Source organism: Scleropages formosus, chromosome 17 (assembly GCF_900964775.1).
Source record: "Scleropages formosus chromosome 17, fSclFor1.1, whole genome shotgun sequence".
Taxonomy (NCBI): Eukaryota; Metazoa; Chordata; class Actinopteri; order Osteoglossiformes; family Osteoglossidae; genus Scleropages; species Scleropages formosus.
Window position 1 is genome coordinate 4,044 of NC_041822.1, and position 20,433 is coordinate 24,476.

Genomic DNA, 20,433 nt, shown 5'->3' on the forward strand with positions numbered 1-20,433 from the left:
TGTGCATTTCGAGGTAGTATTAGGCGTTTTGTGCATTTCCAGGTAGGAGTAGGCGTTTTGTGTATTTCGAGGTAGGATTAGCCGTTTTGTGCTGTTCGAGGTAGAATGAGGCGAATCTCTGCGTTTTGTGTATTTCGAGATAGTATTGTGCATTTCGAGGTAGTATTAGGCGAATCTCTGCGTTTTGTGCATTTCGAGGTCGTATTAGCCGTTTTGTGCATTTCCAGGTAGTATTGTGTATTTCGAGGTAGTATTAGGCGAATCTCTGCGTTTTGTGCATTTCGAGGTAGTATTAGGCGAATCTCTGCGTTTTGTGTATTTCGAGGTAGTATTAGGCGAATCTCTGCGTTTTGTGCATTTCGAGGTCGTATTAGCCGTTTTGTGCATTTCCAGGTAGTATTGTGCATTTCGAGGTAGTATTAGGCGAATCTCTGCGTTTTGTGCATTTCGAGGTCGTATTAGCCGTTTTGTGCATTTCCAGGTAGTATTGTGCATTTCGAGGTAGTATTAGGCGAATCTCTGCGTTTTGTGCATTTCCAGGTAGTATTGTGCATTTCGAGGTAGTATTAGGCGTTTTGTGCATTTCCAGGAAGTATTAGGCGAATCTCTGCGTTTTGTGCATTTCGAGGTAGGATTAGGCGTTTTGTGCATTTCCAGGTAGGATTAGGCGAATCTCTGCGTTCTGTTCATTTCGAGGTAGTATTAGGCGTGTTGTGCATTTCGAGGTAGTATTAGGCGAATCTCTGCGTTTTGTGCATTTCCAGGTAGTATTGTGCATTTCGAGGTAGTATTAGGCGTTTTGTGCAATTCCAACTAGAATTATGCGAATCTCTGCGATTTGTGCATTTCCAGGTAGTATTAGGCGTTTTGTGCATTTCCAGGTAGTATTGTGCATTTCGAGGTAGTATTAGGCGAATCTCTGCGTTTTGTGCATTTCGAGGTAGAATGAGGCGAATCTCTGCGTTTTGTGCATTTCGAGGTAGTATTTGGCGTTTTGTGCATTTCGAGGTAGTATTAGGCGAATCTCTGCGTTTTGTGCATTTCCAGGTAGTATTGTGCATTTCGAGGTAGTATTAGGCGAATCTCTGCGTTTTGTGCATTTCCAGGTAGTATTGTGCATTTCGAGGTAGTATTAGGCGAATCTCTGCGTTTTGTGCATTTCCAGGTAGTATTGTGCATTTCGAGGTAGTATTAGGCGTTTTGTGCAATTCCAAGTAGAATTATGCGAATCTCTGCGTTTTGTGCATTTCGAGGTAGTATTAGGCGAATCTCTGCGTTTTGTGCATTTCGAGGTAGTATTAGGCGAATCTCTGCGTTTTGTGCATTTCGAGGTAGTATTGTGAATTTCCAGTTAGGATTAGGCGATTTGTGCATTTCGAGGTAATGTTAGGCGAATCTCTGCGTTTTGTGGATTACAAGGTAGTATTAGCCGTTTTGTGCATTTCCAGGTAGTATTGTGCATTTCGAGGTAGTATTAGGCGAATCTCTGCGTTTTGTGCATTTCGAGGTAGTATTAGGCGTTTTGTGCATTTCCAGGTAGTATTGTGCATTTCGAGGTAGTATTAGGCGTTTTGTGCATTTCGAGGTAGTATTAGGCGTTTTGTGCATTTCCAGGTAGTATGAGGCGAATCTCTGCGTTTTGTGCATTTCGAGATAGTATTGTGCATTTCGAGGTAGTATTAGGCGAATCTCTGCGTTTTGTGCATTTCGAGGTAGTATTGTGAATTTCCAGTTAGGATTAGGCGATTTGTGCATTTCGAGGTAATGTTAGGCGAATCTCTGCGTTTTGTGGATTACAAGGTAGTATTAGCCGTTTTGTGCATTTCCAGGTAGTATTGTGCATTTCCAGGTCGTATTAGGCGAATCTCTGCGTTTTGTGCATTTCCAGGTAGTATTAGGCGTTTTGTGCATTTCGAGGTAGTATTAGGCGTTTTGTGCATTTCCAGGTAGTATGAGGCGAATCTCTGCGTTTTGTGCATTTTGAGGTAGTATTGTGCATTTCGAGGTAGTATTAGGCGAATCTCTGCGTTTTGTTCATTTCGAGGTAGTATTAGGCGTTTTGTGCATTTCCAGGTAGTATTATGCGAATCTCTGCGTTTGTGCATTTTGAGGTAGTATTAGGCGAATCTCTGCGTTTTGTGCATTTCGAGGTAGTATTGTGCATTTCGAGGTCGTATTAGGCGAATCTCTGCGTTTTTTGCATTTCGAGGTCGTATTAGGCGAATCTCTGCGTTTTGTGCATTTTGAGGTAGTATTAGGCGAATCTCTGCGTTTTGTGCATTTCCAGGTAGTATTGTGCATTTCGAGGTAATATTAGGCGAATCTCTGCGTTTTGTGCATTTCGAGGTCGTATTAGGCGTTTTGTGCATTTCGAGGTCGTATTAGGCGTTTTGTGCATTTCCAGGTAGTATTGTGCATTTCGAGGTAATATTAGGCGAATCTCTGCGTTTTGTGCATTTCGAGGTCGTATTAGGCGTTTTGTGCATTTCGAGGTAATATTAGGCGAATCTCTGCGTTGTGTGCATGTCGAGGTAGTATTAGGCGTTTTGTGCATTTCGAGATAGTATTGTGCATTTCGAGGTAGTATTAGGCGTTTTCTGCATTTCGATGTAATGTTAGGCGAATATCTGCGTTTTGTGCATTTCGAGGTCGTATTGTGCATTTCGAGATCGTATTAGGCGTTTTGTGCATTTCCAGGTAGAATGAGGCGAATCTCTGCGTTTTGTGCATTTCCAGGTAGTATTGCATAAATGCACAAATCGCCTAATCCTAACTGGAAATTCACAATACTACCTCAAAATGCACAAAACGCAGAGATTCGCCTAATACTATCTCGAAATGCAGAAAACGCCTAATCCTACCTCGAAATGCACAAAACGCCTAATCCTACCTCGACATGCACACAACGCAGAGATTCGCCTAATATTACCTCGAAATGCACAAAACGCCTACTACTGCCTCCAAATGCACAATACTACCTCAAAATGCACAAAACGCAGAGATTCGCCTAATCCTACCTCGAAATGCACACAACGCAGAGATTCGCCTAATCCTACCTCGAAATGCACACAACGCAGAGATTCGCCTAATATTACCTCGAAATGCACAAAACGCCTAATACTACCTCGAAATGCACAATACTACCTGGAAATGCACAAAACGCCTAATACTACCTCGAAATGCACAATACTACCTGGAAATGCAGAAAACGCAGAGATTCGCCTAATACTACTTGGAATTGCACAAAACGCCTCATACTACCTCGAAATGCACAATACTACCTGGAAATGCACAAAACGCAGAGATTCGCCTAATATTACCTCGAAATGCACAATACTACCTGGAAATGCACAAAACGCCTAATACGACCTCGAAATGCACAAAACGCCTAATACGACCTCGAAATGCACAAAACGCAGAGATTCGCCTAATATTACCTCGAAATGCACAATACTACCTGGAAATGCACAAAACGCAGAGATTCGCCTAATACTACCTCAAAATGCACAAAACGCAGAGATTCGCCTAATACGACCTCGAAATGCAAAAAACGCAGAGATTCGCCTAATACGACCTCGAAATGCACAATACTACCTCGAAATGCACAAAACGCAGAGATTCGCCTAATACTACCTCAAAATGCACAAAACGCAGAGATTCGCCTCATACTACCTGGAAATGCACAAAACGCCTAATACTACCTCGAAATGCACAAAACGCAGAGATTCGCCTAATACTACCTCGAAATGCACAATACTACCTCAAAATGCACAAAACGCAGAGATTCGCCTCATACTACCTGGAAATGCACAAAACGCCTAATACTACCTCGAAATGCACAAAACGCCTAATACTACCTGGAAATGCACAAAACGCAGAGATTCGCCTAATACGACCTGGAAATGCACAATACTACCTGGAAATGCACAAAACGGCTAATACTACCTTGTAATCCACAAAACGCAGAGATTCGCCTAACATTACCTCGAAATGCACAAATCGCCTAATCCTAACTGGAAATTCACAATACTATCTCGAAATGCACAAAACGCAGAGATTCGCCTAATACTACCTCGAAATGCACAAAACGCAGAGATTCGCATAATTCTACTTGGAATTGCACAAAACGCCTAATACTACCTCGAAATGCACAATACTACCTGGAAATGCACAAAACGCAGAGATTCGCCTAATACTACCTCGAAATGCACAATACTACCTGGAAATGCACAAAACGCCTAATATTACCTCGAAATGCACAATACTACCTGGAAATGCACAAAACGGCTAATATTACCTCGAAATGCACAAAACGCAGAGATTCGCCTAATACTACCTCGAAATGCACAATACTATCTCGAAATACACAAAACGCAGAGATTCGCCTCATTCTACCTCGAACAGCACAAAACGCCTACTCCTACCTGGAAATGCACAAAACGCAGAGATTCGCCTAATACGACCTGGAAATGCACAATACTACCTGGAAATGCACAAAACGCAGAGATTCGCCTAATACTACCTCGAAATGCACAATACTATCTCGAAATACACAAAACGCAGAGATTCGCCTAATACGACCTCGATATGCACAATACTACCTGGAAATGCACAAAACGCCTAATATTACCTCCAAATGCACAATACTACCTGGAAATACCCAAAACGGCTAATACGACCTCGAAATGCACAATACTACCTCGAAATGCACGAAACGCCTAATATTACCTGGAAATGCACACAACGCAATTCCACAATAACGCCACGAGGGGGCGCCATCACACCACGACTGGTGGAACTCTTGCGCCACCTCTCCCCCACAACTAGACACCCTATAGGCAAACGCATGCATATATTACGCTTTTTTACACACCTCCCAGCAATGCAGCCGTCACCAGCATCGCACCGACTGGCACTGGAACACACGTTGAAGGAGGCAGAGAAGGCGGCCCTAGACAAACAGGGATTACAATCTCTGCTGGTGAAGAAACTGACACGGACTACAAAAGCCTCCAGGTGCAGCAACAGAGACAGGGGGGTAAGACTGAGCTTCATCTATACTGGGCAACTTTCTGTATTGTCTCTTACTGTTCATGTGATTGTGTATGTTGTTGTCTGTACCACTCTGAATAGTTGGGCTCAACATTGTGTTAAATATTGATATTTATTAATACTGTGAAAAATGGTAAATTTGCAATTCCACAATAAAGCCACGAGGGGGCGCCATCACACCACGACAAAGCAATTACAACATGCTCTGAATGTTGATGTGATTGTGTACAGTACACTGCCAAAAAGCATGTTTACACGTGTAGGAATTAACCCACTATTAACAGTGTAAGCCTACCTGCAATTCCACAATAAAGCCACGAGGGGGCGCCATCACACCACGACAAAGCAATTACAACATGCTCTGAATGTTGATGTGATTGTGTACAGTACACTGCCAAAAAGCATGTTTACACGTGTAGGAATTAACCCACTATTAACAGTGTAAGCCTACCTGCAATTCCACAATAAAGCCACCAGGGGGCGCCATCACACCACGACAAAGCAATTACAACATGCTCTGAATGTTGATGTGATTGTGTACAGTACACTGCCAAAAAGCATGTTTACACGTGTAGGAATTAACCCAGTATTAAAAGTGTAACCTTACCTGCAATTCCACAATAAAGCCACGAGGGGGCGCCATCACACCACGACAAAGCAATTACAACATGCTCTGAATGTTGATGTGATTGTGTACAGTACACTGCCAAAAAGCATGTTTACACGTGTAGGAATTAACCCAGTATTAAAAGTGTAACCCTACCGGCAATTCCACAATAACGCCACGAGGGGGCGCCATCACACCACGACTGGTGGAACTGTTGCGCCACCTCTCCCCCACAACTAGACACCCTATAGGCAAACGCATGCATATATTACGCTTTTTTACACACCTCCCAGCAATGCAGCCGTCACCAGCATCGCACGGACTGGCACTGGAACACACGTTGAAGGAGGCAGAGAAGGCAGCCCTAGACAAACAGGGATTACAATCTCTGCTGGTGAAGAAACTGACACGGACTACAAAAGCCTCCAGGTGCAGCAACAGAGACAGGGGGGTAAGACTGAGCTTCATCTATACTGGGCAACTTTCTGTATTGTCTCTTACTGTTCATGTGATTGTGTATGTTGTTGTCTGTACCACTCTGAATAGTTGGGCTCAACATTGTGTTAAATATTGATATTTATTAATACTGTGAAAAATGGTAAATTTGCAATTCCACAATAAAGCCACGAGGGGGCGCCATCACACCACGACAAAGCAATTACAACATGCTCTGAATGTTGATGTGATTGTGTACAGTACACTGCCAAAAAGCATGTTTACACGTGTAGGAATTAACCCACTATTAACAGTGTAAGCCTACCTGCAATTCCACAATAAAGCCACGAGGGGGCGCCATCACACCACGACTGGTGGAACTGTTGCGCCACCTCTCCCCCACAACTAGACACCCTATAGGCAAACGCATGCATATATTACGCTTTTTTACACACCTCCCAGCAATGCAGCCGTCACCAGCATCGCACGGACTGGCACTGGAACACACGTTGAAGGAGGCAGAGAAGGCGGCCCTAGACAAACAGGGATTACAATCTCTGCTGGTGAAGAAACTGACACGGACTACAAAAGCCTCCAGGTGCAGCAACAGAGACAGGGGGGTAAGACTGAGCTTCATCTATACTGGGCAACTTTCTGTATTGTCTCTTACTGTTCATGTGATTGTGTATGTTGTTGTCTGTACCACTCTGAATAGTTGGGCTCAACATTGTGTTAAATATTGATATTATTAATACTGTGAAAAATGGTAAATTTGCAATTCCACAATAAAGCCACGAGGGGGCGCCATCACACCACGACAAAGCAATTACAACATGCTCTGAATGTTGATGTGATTGTGTACAGTACACTGCCAAAAAGCATGTTTACACGTGTAGGAATTAACCCACTATTAACAGTGTAAGCCTACCTGCAATTCCACAATAAAGCCACCAGGGGGCGCCATCACACCACGACAAAGCAATTACAACATGCTCTGAATGTTGATGTGATTGTGTACAGTACACTGCCAAAAAGCATGTTTACACGTGTAGGAATTAACCCACTATTAAAAGTGTAACCTTACCTGCAATTCCACAATAAAGCCACGAGGGGGCGCCATCACACCACGACAAAGCAATTACAACATGCTCTGAATGTTGATGTGATTGTGTACAGTACACTGCCAAAAAGCATGTTTACACGTGTAGGAATTAACCCAGTATTAAAAGTGTAACCCTACCGGCAATTCCACAATAACGCCACGAGGGGGCGCCATCACACCACGACTGGTGGAACTCTTGCGCCACCTCTCCCCCACAACTAGACACCCTATAGGCAAACGCATGCATATATTACGCTTTTTTACACACCTCCCAGCAATGCAGCCGTCACCAGCATCGCACCGACTGGCACTGGAACACACGTTGAAGGAGGCAGAGAAGGCAGCCCTAGACAAACAGGGATTACAATCTCTGCTGGTGAAGAAACTGACACGGACTACAAAAGCCTCCAGGTGCAGCAACAGAGACAGGGGGGTAAGACTGAGCTTCATCTATACTGGGCAACTTTCTGTATTGTCTCTTACTGTTCATGTGATTGTGTATGTTGTTGTCTGTACCACTCTGAATAGTTGGGCTCAACATTGTGTTAAATATTGATATTTATTAATACTGTGAAAAATGGTAAATTTGCAATTCCACAATAAAGCCACGAGGGGGCGCCATCACACCACGACAAAGCAATTACAACATGCTCTGAATGTTGATGTGATTGTGTACAGTACACTGCCAAAAAGCATGTTTACACGTGTAGGAATTAACCCACTATTAACAGTGTAAGCCTACCTGCAATTCCACAATAAAGCCACGAGGGGGCGCCATCACACCACGACAAAGCAATTACAACATGCTCTGAATGTTGATGTGATTGTGTACAGTACACTGCCAAAAAGCATGTTTACACGTGTAGGAATTAACCCACTATTAACAGTGTAAGCCTACCTGCAATTCCACAATAAAGCCACGAGGGGGCGCCATCACACCACGACAAAGCAATTACAACATGCTCTGAATGTTGATGTGATTGTGTACAGTACACTGCCAAAAAGCATGTTTACACGTGTAGGAATTAACCCAGTATTAAAAGTGTAACCTTACCTGCAATTCCACAATAAAGCCACGAGGGGGCGCCATCACACCACGACTGGTGGAACTCTTGCGCCACCTCTCCCCCACAACTAGACACCCTATAGGCAAACGCATGCATATATTACGCTTTTTTACACACCTCCCAGCAATGCAGCCGTCACCAGCATCGCACCGACTGGCACTGGAACACACGTTGAAGGAGGCAGAGAAGGCGGCCCTAGACAAACAGGGATTACAATCTCTGCTGGTGAAGAAACTGACACGGACTACAAAAGCCTCCAGGTGCAGCAACAGAGACAGGGGGGTAAGACTGAGCTTCATCTATACTGGGCAACTTTCTGTATTGTCTCTTACTGTTCATGTGATTGTGTATGTTGTTGTCTGTACCACTCTGAATAGTTGGGCTCAACATTGTGTTAAATATTGATATTTATTAATACTGTGAAAAATGGTAAATTTGCAATTCCACAATAAAGCCACGAGGGGGCGCCATCACACCACGACAAAGCAATTACAACATGCTCTGAATGTTGATGTGATTGTGTACAGTACACTGCCAAAAAGCATGTTTACACGTGTAGGAATTAACCCACTATTAACAGTGTAAGCCTACCTGCAATTCCACAATAAAGCCACCAGGGGGCGCCATCACACCACGACAAAGCAATTACAACATGCTCTGAATGTTGATGTGATTGTGTACAGTACACTGCCAAAAAGCATGTTTACACGTGTAGGAATTAACCCAGTATTAAAAGTGTAACCTTACCTGCAATTCCACAATAAAGCCACGAGGGGGCGCCATCACACCACGACAAAGCAATTACAACATGCTCTGAATGTTGATGTGATTGTGTACAGTACACTGCCAAAAAGCATGTTTACACGTGTAGGAATTAACCCAGTATTAAAAGTGTAACCCTACCGGCAATTCCACAATAACGCCACGAGGGGGCGCCATCACACCACGACTGGTGGAACTCTTGCGCCACCTCTCCCCCACAACTAGACACCCTATAGGCAAACGCATGCATATATTACGCTTTTTTACACACCTCCCAGCAATGCAGCCGTCACCAGCATCGCACCGACTGGCACTGGAACACACGTTGAAGGAGGCAGAGAAGGCGGCCCTAGACAAACAGGGATTACAATCTCTGCTGGTGAAGAAACTGACACGGACTACAAAAGCCTCCAGGTGCAGCAACAGAGACAGGGGGGTAAGACTGAGCTTCATCTATACTGGGCAACTTTCTGTATTGTCTCTTACTGTTCATGTGATTGTGTATGTTGTTGTCTGTACCACTCTGAATAGTTGGGCTCAACATTGTGTTAAATATTGATATTTATTAATACTGTGAAAAATGGTAAATTTGCAATTCCACAATAAAGCCACGAGGGGGCGCCATCACACCACGACAAAGCAATTACAACATGCTCTGAATGTTGATGTGATTGTGTACAGTACACTGCCAAAAAGCATGTTTACACGTGTAGGAATTAACCCACTATTAACAGTGTAAGCCTACCTGCAATTCCACAATAAAGCCACGAGGGGGCGCCATCACACCACGACTGGTGGAACTCTTGCGCCACCTCTCCCCCACAACTAGACACCCTATAGGCAAACGCATGCATATATTACGCTTTTTTACACACCTCCCAGCAATGCAGCCGTCACCAGCATCGCACCGACTGGCACTGGAACACACGTTGAAGGAGGCAGAGAAGGCGGCCCTAGACAAACAGGGATTACAATCTCTGCTGGTGAAGAAACTGACACGGACTACAAAAGCCTCCAAGTGCAGCAACAGAGACAGGGGGGTAAGACTGAGCTTCATCTATACTGGGCAACTTTCTGTATTGTCTCTTACTGTTCATGTGATTGTGTATGTTGTTGTCTGTACCACTCTGAATAGTTGGGCTCAACATTGTGTTAAATATTGATATTTATTAATACTGTGAAAAATGGTAAATTTGCAATTCCACAATAAAGCCACGAGGGGGCGCCATCACACCACGACAAAGCAATTACAACATGCTCTGAATGTTGATGTGATTGTGTACAGTACACTGCCAAAAAGCATGTTTACACGTGTAGGAATTAACCCACTATTAACAGTGTAAGCCTACCTGCAATTCCACAATAAAGCCACGAGGGGGCGCCATCACACCACGACAAAGCAATTACAACATGCTCTGAATGTTGATGTGATTGTGTACAGTACACTGCCAAAAAGCATGTTTACACGTGTAGGAATTAACCCAGTATTAAAAGTGTAACCTTACCTGCAATTCCACAATAAAGCCACGAGGGGGCGCCATCACACCACGACTGGTGGAACTCTTGCGCCACCTCTCCCCCACAACTAGACACCCTATAGGCAAACGCATGCATATATTACGCTTTTTTACACACCTCCCAGCAATGCAGCCGTCACCAGCATCGCACGGACTGGCACTGGAACACACATTGAAGGAGGCAGAGAAGGCGGCCCTAGACAAACAGGGATTACAATCTCTGCTGGTGAAGAAACTGACACGGACTACAAAAGCCTCCAGGTGCAGCAACAGAGACAGGGGGGTAAGACTGAGCTTCATCTATACTGGGCAACTTTCTGTATTGTCTCTTACTGTTCATGTGATTGTGTATGTTGTTGTCTGTACCACTCTGAATAGTTGGGCTCAACATTGTGTTAAATATTGATATTTATTAATACTGTGAAAAATGGTAAATTTGCAATTCCACAATAAAGCCACGAGGGGGCGCCATCACACCACGACAAAGCAATTACAACATGCTCTGAATGTTGATGTGATTGTGTACAGTACACTGCCAAAAAGCATGTTTACACGTGTAGGAATTAACCCACTATTAACAGTGTAAGCCTACCTGCAATTCCACAATAAAGCCACCAGGGGGCGCCATCACACCACGACAAAGCAATTACAACATGCTCTGAATGTTGATGTGATTGTGTACAGTACACTGCCAAAAAGCATGTTTACACGTGTAGGAATTAACCCAGTATTAAAAGTGTAACCGTACCTGCAATTCCACAATAAAGCCACGAGGGGGCGCCATCACACCACGACAAAGCAATTACAACATGCTCTGAATGTTGATGTGATTGTGTACAGTACACTGCCAAAAAGCATGTTTACACGTGTAGGAATTAACCCAGTATTAAAAGTGTAACCCTACCGGCAATTCCACAATAACGCCACGAGGGGGCGCCATCACACCACGACTGGTGGAACTCTTGCGCCACCTCTCCCCCACAACTAGACACCCTATAGGCAAACGCATGCATATATTACGCTTTTTTACACACCTCCCAGCAATGCAGCCGTCACCAGCATCGCACCGACTGGCACTGGAACACACGTTGAAGGAGGCAGAGAAGGCGGCCCTAGACAAACAGGGATTACAATCTCTGCTGGTGAAGAAACTGACACGGACTACAAAAGCCTCCAGGTGCAGCAACAGAGACAGGGGGGTAAGACTGAGCTTCATCTATACTGGGCAACTTTCTGTATTGTCTCTTACTGTTCATGTGATTGTGTATGTTGTTGTCTGTACCACTCTGAATAGTTGGGCTCAACATTGTGTTAAATATTGATATTTATTAATACTGTGAAAAATGGTAAATTTGCAATTCCACAATAAAGCCACGAGGGGGCGCCATCACACCACGACAAAGCAATTACAACATGCTCTGAATGTTGATGTGATTGTGTACAGTACACTGCCAAAAAGCATGTTTACACGTGTAGGAATTAACCCACTATTAACAGTGTAAGCCTACCTGCAATTCCACAATAAAGCCACGAGGGGGCGCCATCACACCACGACAAAGCAATTACAACATGCTCTGAATGTTGATGTGATTGTGTACAGTACACTGCCAAAAAGCATGTTTACACGTGTAGGAATTAACCCACTATTAACAGTGTAAGCCTACCTGCAATTCCACAATAAAGCCACGAGGGGGCGCCATCACACCACGACAAAGCAATTACAACATGCTCTGAATGTTGATGTGATTGTGTACAGTACACTGCCAAAAAGCATGTTTACACGTGTAGGAATTAACCCAGTATTAAAAGTGTAACCTTACCTGCAATTCCACAATAAAGCCACGAGGGGGCGCCATCACACCACGACTGGTGGAACTGTTGCGCCACCTCTCCCCCACAACTAGACACCCTATAGGCAAACGCATGCATATATTACGCTTTTTTACACACCTCCCAGCAATGCAGCCGTCACCAGCATCGCACCGACTGGCACTGGAACACACGTTGAAGGAGGCAGAGAAGGCAGCCCTAGACAAACAGGGATTACAATCTCTGCTGGTGAAGAAACTGACACGGACTACAAAAGCCTCCAGGTGCAGCAACAGAGACAGGGGGGTAAGACTGAGCTTCATCTATACTGGGCAACTTTCTGTATTGTCTCTTACTGTTCATGTGATTGTGTATGTTGTTGTCTGTACCACTCTGAATAGTTGGGCTCAACATTGTGTTAAATATTGATATTTATTAATACTGTGAAAAATGGTAAATTTGCAATTCCACAATAAAGCCACGAGGGGGCGCCATCACACCACGACAAAGCAATTACAACATGCTCTGAATGTTGATGTGATTGTGTACAGTACACTGCCAAAAAGCATGTTTACACGTGTAGGAATTAACCCACTATTAACAGTGTAAGCCTACCTGCAATTCCACAATAAAGCCACCAGGGGGCGCCATCACACCACGACAAAGCAATTACAACATGCTCTGAATGTTGATGTGATTGTGTACAGTACACTGCCAAAAAGCATGTTTACACGTGTAGGAATTAACCCAGTATTAAAAGTGTAACCTTACCTGCAATTCCACAATAAAGCCACGAGGGGGCGCCATCACACCACGACAAAGCAATTACAACATGCTCTGAATGTTGATGTGATTGTGTACAGTACACTGCCAAAAAGCATGTTTACACGTGTAGGAATTAACCCAGTATTAAAAGTGTAACCCTACCGGCAATTCCACAATAACGCCACGAGGGGGCGCCATCACACCACGACTGGTGGAACTCTTGCGCCACCTCTCCCCCACAACTAGACACCCTATAGGCAAACGCATGCATATATTACGCTTTTTTACACACCTCCCAGCAATGCAGCCGTCACCAGCATCGCACGGACTGGCACTGGAACACACGTTGAAGGAGGCAGAGAAGGCAGCCCTAGACAAACAGGGATTACAATCTCTGCTGGTGAAGAAACTGACACGGACTACAAAAGCCTCCAGGTGCAGCAACAGAGACAGGGGGGTAAGACTGAGCTTCATCTATACTGGGCAACTTTCTGTATTGTCTCTTACTGTTCATGTGATTGTGTATGTTGTTGTCTGTACCACTCTGAATAGTTGGGCTCAACATTGTGTTAAATATTGATATTTATTAATACTGTGAAAAATGGTAAATTTGCAATTCCACAATAAAGCCACGAGGGGGCGCCATCACACCACGACAAAGCAATTACAACATGCTCTGAATGTTGATGTGATTGTGTACAGTACACTGCCAAAAAGCATGTTTACACGTGTAGGAATTAACCCAGTATTAACAGTGTAAGCCTACCTGCAATTCCACAATAAAGCCACGAGGGGGCGCCATCACACCACGACAAAGCAATTACAACATGCTCTGAATGTTGATGTGATTGTGTACAGTACACTGCCAAAACGCATGTTTACACGTGTAGGAATTAACCCACTATTAACAGTGTAAGCCTACCTGCAATTCCACAATAAAGCCACGAGGGGGCGCCATCACACCACGACAAAGCAATTACAACATGCTCTGAATGTTGATGTGATTGTGTACAGTACACTGCCAAAAAGCATGTTTACACGTGTAGGAATTAACCCAGTATTAAAAGTGTAACCTTACCTGCAATTCCACAATAAAGCCACGAGGGGGCGCCATCACACCACGACAAAGCAATTACAACATGCTCTGAATGTTGATGTGATTGTGTACAGTACACTGCCAAAAAGCATGTTTACACGTGTAGGAATTAACCCAGTATTAAAAGTGTAACCTTACCTGCAATTCCACAATAAAGCCACGAGGGGGCGCCATCACACCACGACTGGTGGAACTCTTGCGCCACCTCTCCCCCACAACTAGACACCCTATAGGCAAACGCATGCATATATTACGCTTTTTTACACACCTCCCAGCAATGCAGCCGTCACCAGCATCGCACGGACTGGCACTGGAACACACATTGAAGGAGGCAGAGAAGGCAGCCCTAGACAAACAGGGATTACAATCTCTGCTGGTGAAGAAACTGACACGGACTACAAAAGCCTCCAGGTGCAGCAACAGAGACAGGGGGGTAAGACTGAGCTTCATCTATACTGGGCAACTTTCTGTATTGTCTCTTACTGTTCATGTGATTGTGTATGTTGTTGTCTGTACCACTCTGAATAGTTGGGCTCAACATTGTGTTAAATATTGATATTTATTAATACTGTGAAAAATGGTAAATTTGCAATTCCACAATAAAGCCACGAGGGGGCGCCATCACACCACGACAAAGCAATTACAACATGCTCTGAATGTTGATGTGATTGTGTACAGTACACTGCCAAAAAGCATGTTTACACGTGTAGGAATTAACCCACTATTAACAGTGTAAGCCTACCTGCAATTCCACAATAAAGCCACGAGGGGGCGCCATCACACCACGACAAAGCAATTACAACATGCTCTGAATGTTGATGTGATTGTGTACAGTACACTGCCAAAAAGCATGTTTACACGTGTAGGAATTAACCCAGTATTAAAAGTGTAACCTTACCTGCAATTCCACAATAAAGCCACGAGGGGGCGCCATCACACCACGACTGGTGGAACTCTTGCGCCACCTCTCCCCCACAACTAGACACCCTATAGGCAAACGCATGCATATATTACGCTTTTTTACACACCTCCCAGCAATGCAGCCGTCACCAGCATCGCACCGACTGGCACTGGAACACACGTTGAAGGAGGCAGAGAAGGCGGCCCTAGACAAACAGGGATTACAATCTCTGCTGGTGAAGAAACTGACACGGACTACAAAAGCCTCCAGGTGCAGCAACAGAGACAGGGGGGTAAGACTGAGCTTCATCTATACTGGGCAACTTTCTGTATTGTCTCTTACTGTTCATGTGATTGTGTATGTTGTTGTCTGTACCACTCTGAATAGTTGGGCTCAACATTGTGTTAAATATTGATATTTATTAATACTGTGAAAAATGGTAAATTTGCAATTCCACAATAAAGCCACGAGGGGGCGCCATCACACCACGACAAAGCAATTACAACATGCTCTGAATGTTGATGTGATTGTGTACAGTACACTGCCAAAAAGCATGTTTACACGTGTAGGAATTAACCCAGTATTAACAGTGTAAGCCTACCTGCAATTCCACAATAAAGCCACCAGGGGGCGCCATCACACCACGACAAAGCAATTACAACATGCTCTGAATGTTGATGTGATTGTGTACAGTACACTGCCAAAAAGCATGTTTACACGTGTAGGAATTAACCCAGTATTAAAAGTGTAACCCTACCGGCAATTCCACAATAACGCCACGAGGGGGCGCCATCACACCACGACTGGTGGAACTCTTGCGCCACCTCTCCCCCACAACTAGACACCCTATAGGCAAACGCATGCATATATTACGCTTTTTTACACACCTCCCAGCAATGCAGCCGTCACCAGCATCGCACCGACTGGCACTGGAACACACGTTGAAGGAGGCAGAGAAGGCGGCCCTAGACAAACAGGGATTACAATCTCTGCTGGTGAAGAAACTGACACGGACTACAAAAGCCTCCAGGTGCAGCAACAGAGACAGGGGGGTAAGACTGAGCTTCATCTATACTGGGCAACTTTCTGTATTGTCTCTTACTGTTCATGTGATTGTGTATGTTGTTGTCTGTACCACTCTGAATAGTTGGGCTCAACATTGTGTTAAATATTGATATTTATTAATACTGTGAAAAATGGTAAATTTGCAATTCCACAATAAAGCCACGAGGGGGCGCCATCACACCACGACAAAGCAATTACAACATGCTCTGAATGTTGATGTGATTGTGTACAGTACACTGCCAAAAAGCATGTTTACACGTGTAGGAATTAACCCAGTATTAAGTGTAAGCCTACCTGCAATTCCACAATAAAGCCACCAGGGGGCGCCATCACACCACAACAAAGCAATTACAACATGCTCTGAATGTTGATGTGATTGTGTACAGTACACTGCCAAAAAGCATGTTTACACGTGTAGGAATTAACCCAGTATTAAAAGTGTAACCTTACCTGCAATTCCACAATAAAGCCACGAGGGGGCGCCATCACACCACGACAAAGCAATTACAACATGCTCTGAATGTTGATGTGATTGTGTACAGTACACTGCCAAAAAGCATGTTTACACGTGTAGGAATTAACCCAGTATTAAAAGTGTAAGCCTACCTGCAATTCCACAATAAAGCCACGAGGGGGCGCCATCACACCACAACAAAGCAATTACAACATGCTCTGAATGTTGATGTGATTGTGTACAGTACACTGCCAAAAAGCATGTTTACACGTGTAGGAATTAACCCAGTATTAAAAGTGTAACCTTACCTGCAATTCCACAATAAAGCCACGAGGGGGCGCCATCACACCACGACAAAGCAATTACAACATGCTCTGAATGTTGATGTGATTGTGTACAGTACACTGCCAAAAAGCATGTTTACACGTGTAGGAATTAACCCAGTATTAAAAGTGTAACCTTACCTGCAATTCCACAATAAAGCCACGAGGGGGCGCCATCACACCACGACAAAGCAATTACAACATGCTCTGAATGTTGATGTGATTGTGTACAGTACACTGCCAAAAAGCATGTTTACACGTGTAGGAATTAACCCAGTATTAAAAGTGTAACCTTACCTGCAATTCCACAATAAAGCCACCAGGGGGCGCCATCACACCACGACAAAGCAATTACAACATGCTCTGAATGTTGATGTGATTGTGTACAGTACACTGCCAAAAAGCATGTTTACACGTGTAGGAATTAACCCAGTATTAAAAGTGTAACCTTACCTGCAATTCCACAATAAAGCCACGAGGGGGCGCCATCACACCACGACTGGTGGAACTCTTGCGCCACCTCTCCCCCACAACTAGACACCCTATAGGCAAACGCATGCATATATTACGCTTTTTTACACACCTCCCAGCAATGCAGCCGTCACCAGCATCGCACGGACTGGCACTGGAACACACATTGAAGGAGGCAGAGAAGGCGGCCCTAGACAAACAGGGATTACAATCTCTGCTGGTGAAGAAACTGACACGGACTACAAAAGCCTCCAGGTGCAGCAACAGAGACAGGGGGGTAAGACTGAGCTTCATCTATACTGGGCAACTTTCTGTATTGTCTCTTACTGTTCATGTGATTGTGTATGTTGTTGTCTGTACCACTCTGAATAGTTGGGCTCAACATTGTGTTAAATATTGATATTTATTAATACTGTGAAAAATGGTAAATTTGCAATTCCACAATAAAGCCACGAGGGGGCGCCATCACACCACGACAAAGCAATTACAACATGCTCTGAATGTTGATGTGATTGTGTACAGTACACTGCCAAAAAGCATGTTTACACGTGTAGGAATTAACCCAGTATTAAAAGTGTAACCTTACCTGCAATTCCACAATAAAGCCACGAGGGGGCGCCATCACACCACGACAAAGCAATTACAACATGCTCTGAATGTTGATGTGATTGTGTACAGTACACTGCCAAAAAGCATGTTTACACGTGTAGGAATTAACCCAGTATTAAAAGTGTAACCCTACCGGCAATTCCACAATAACGCCACGAGGGGGCGCCATCACACCACGACTGGTGGAACTCTTGCGCCACCTCTCCCCCACAACTAGACACCCTATAGGCAAACGCATGCCTATATTACGCTTTTTTACACACCTCCCAGCAATGCAGCCGTCACCAGCATCGCACCGACTGGCACTGGAACACACGTTGAAGGAGGCAGAGAAGGCGGCCCTAGACAAACAGGGATTACAATCTCTGCTGGTGAAGAAACTGACACGGACTACAAAAGCCTCCAGGTGCAGCAACAGAGACAGGGGGGTAAGACTGAGCTTCATCTATACTGGGCAACTTTCTGTATTGTCTCTTACTGTTCATGTGATTGTGTATGTTGTTGTCTGTACCACTCTGAATAGTTGGGCTCAACATTGTGTTAAATATTGATATTTATTAATACTGTGAAAAATGGTAAATTTGCAATTCCACAATAAAGCCACGAGGGGGCGCCATCACACCACGACAAAGCAATTACAACATGCTCTGAATGTTGATGTGATTGTGTACAGTACACTGCCAAAAAGCATGTTTACACGTGTAGGAATTAACCCAGTATTAAAAGTGTAAGCCTACCTGCAATTCCACAATAAAGCCACCAGGGGGCGCCATCACACCACGACAAAGCAATTACAACATGCTCTGAATGTTGATGTGATTGTGTACAGTACACTGCCAAAAAGCATGTTTACACGTGTAGGAATTAACCCAGTATTAAAAGTGTAACCTTACCTGCAATTCCACAATAAAGCCACGAGGGGGCGCCATCACACCACGACAAAGCAATTACAACATGCTCTGAATGTTGATGTGATTGTGTACAGTACACTGCCAAAAAGCATGTTTACACGTGTAGGAATTAACCCAGTATTAAAAGTGTAACCCTACCGGCAATTCCACAATAACGCCACGAGGGGGCGCCATCACACCACGACTGGTGGAACTCTTGCGCCACCTCTCCCCCACAACTAGACACCCTATAGGCAAACGCATGCATATATTACGCTTTTTTACACACCTCCCAGCAATGCAGCCGTCACCAGCATCGCACCGACTGGCACTGGAACACACGTTGAAGGAGGCAGAGAAGGCGGCCCTAGACAAACAGGGATTACAATCTCTGCTGGTGAAGAAACTGACACGGACTACAAAAGCCTCCAGGTGCAGCAACAGAGACAGGGGGGTAAGACTGAGCTTCATCTATACTGGGCAACTTTCTGTATTGTCTCTTACTGTTCATGTGATTGTGTATGTTGTTGTCTGTACCACTCTGAATAGTTGGGCTCAACATTGTGTTAAATATTGATATTTATTAATAGTGTGAAAAATGGTAAATTTGCAATTCCACAATAAAGCCACGAGGGGGCGCCATCACACCACGACAAAGCAATTACAACATGCTCTGAATGTTGATGTGATTGTGTACAGTACACTGCCAAAAAGCATGTTTACACGTGTAGGAATTAACCCAGTATTAACAGTGTAAGCCTACCTGCAATTCCACAATAAAGCCACGAGGGGGCGCCATCACACCACGACAAAGCAATTACAACATGCTCTGAATGTTGATGTGATTGTGTACAGTACACTGCCAAAAAGCATGTTTACACGTGTAGGAATTAACCCACTATTAACAGTGTAAGCCTACCTGCAATTCCACAATAAAGCCACGAGGGGGCGCCATCACACCACAACAAAGCAATTACAACATGCTCTGAATGTTGATGTGATTGTGTACAGTACACTGCCAAAAAGCATGTTTACACGTGTAGGAATTAACCCACTATTAACAGTGTAAGCCTACCTGCAATTCCACAATAAAGCCACGAGGGGGCGCCATCACACCACGACAAAGCAATTACAACATGCTCTGAATGTTGATGTGATTGTGTACAGTACACTGCCAAAAAGCATGTTTACACGTGTAGGAATTAACCCACTATTAACAGTGTAAGCCTACCTGCAATTCCACAATAAAGCCACGAGGGGGCGCCATCACACCACGACAAAGCAATTACAACATGCTCTGAATGTTGATGTGATTGTGTACAGTACACTGCCAAAAAGCATGTTTACACGTGTAGGAATTAACCCACTATTAACAGTGTAAGCCTACCTGCAATTCCACAATAAAGCCACGAGGGGGCGCCATCACACCACGACAAAGCAATTACAACATGCTCTGAATGTTGATGTGATTGTGTACAGTACACTGCCAAAAAGCATGTTTACACGTG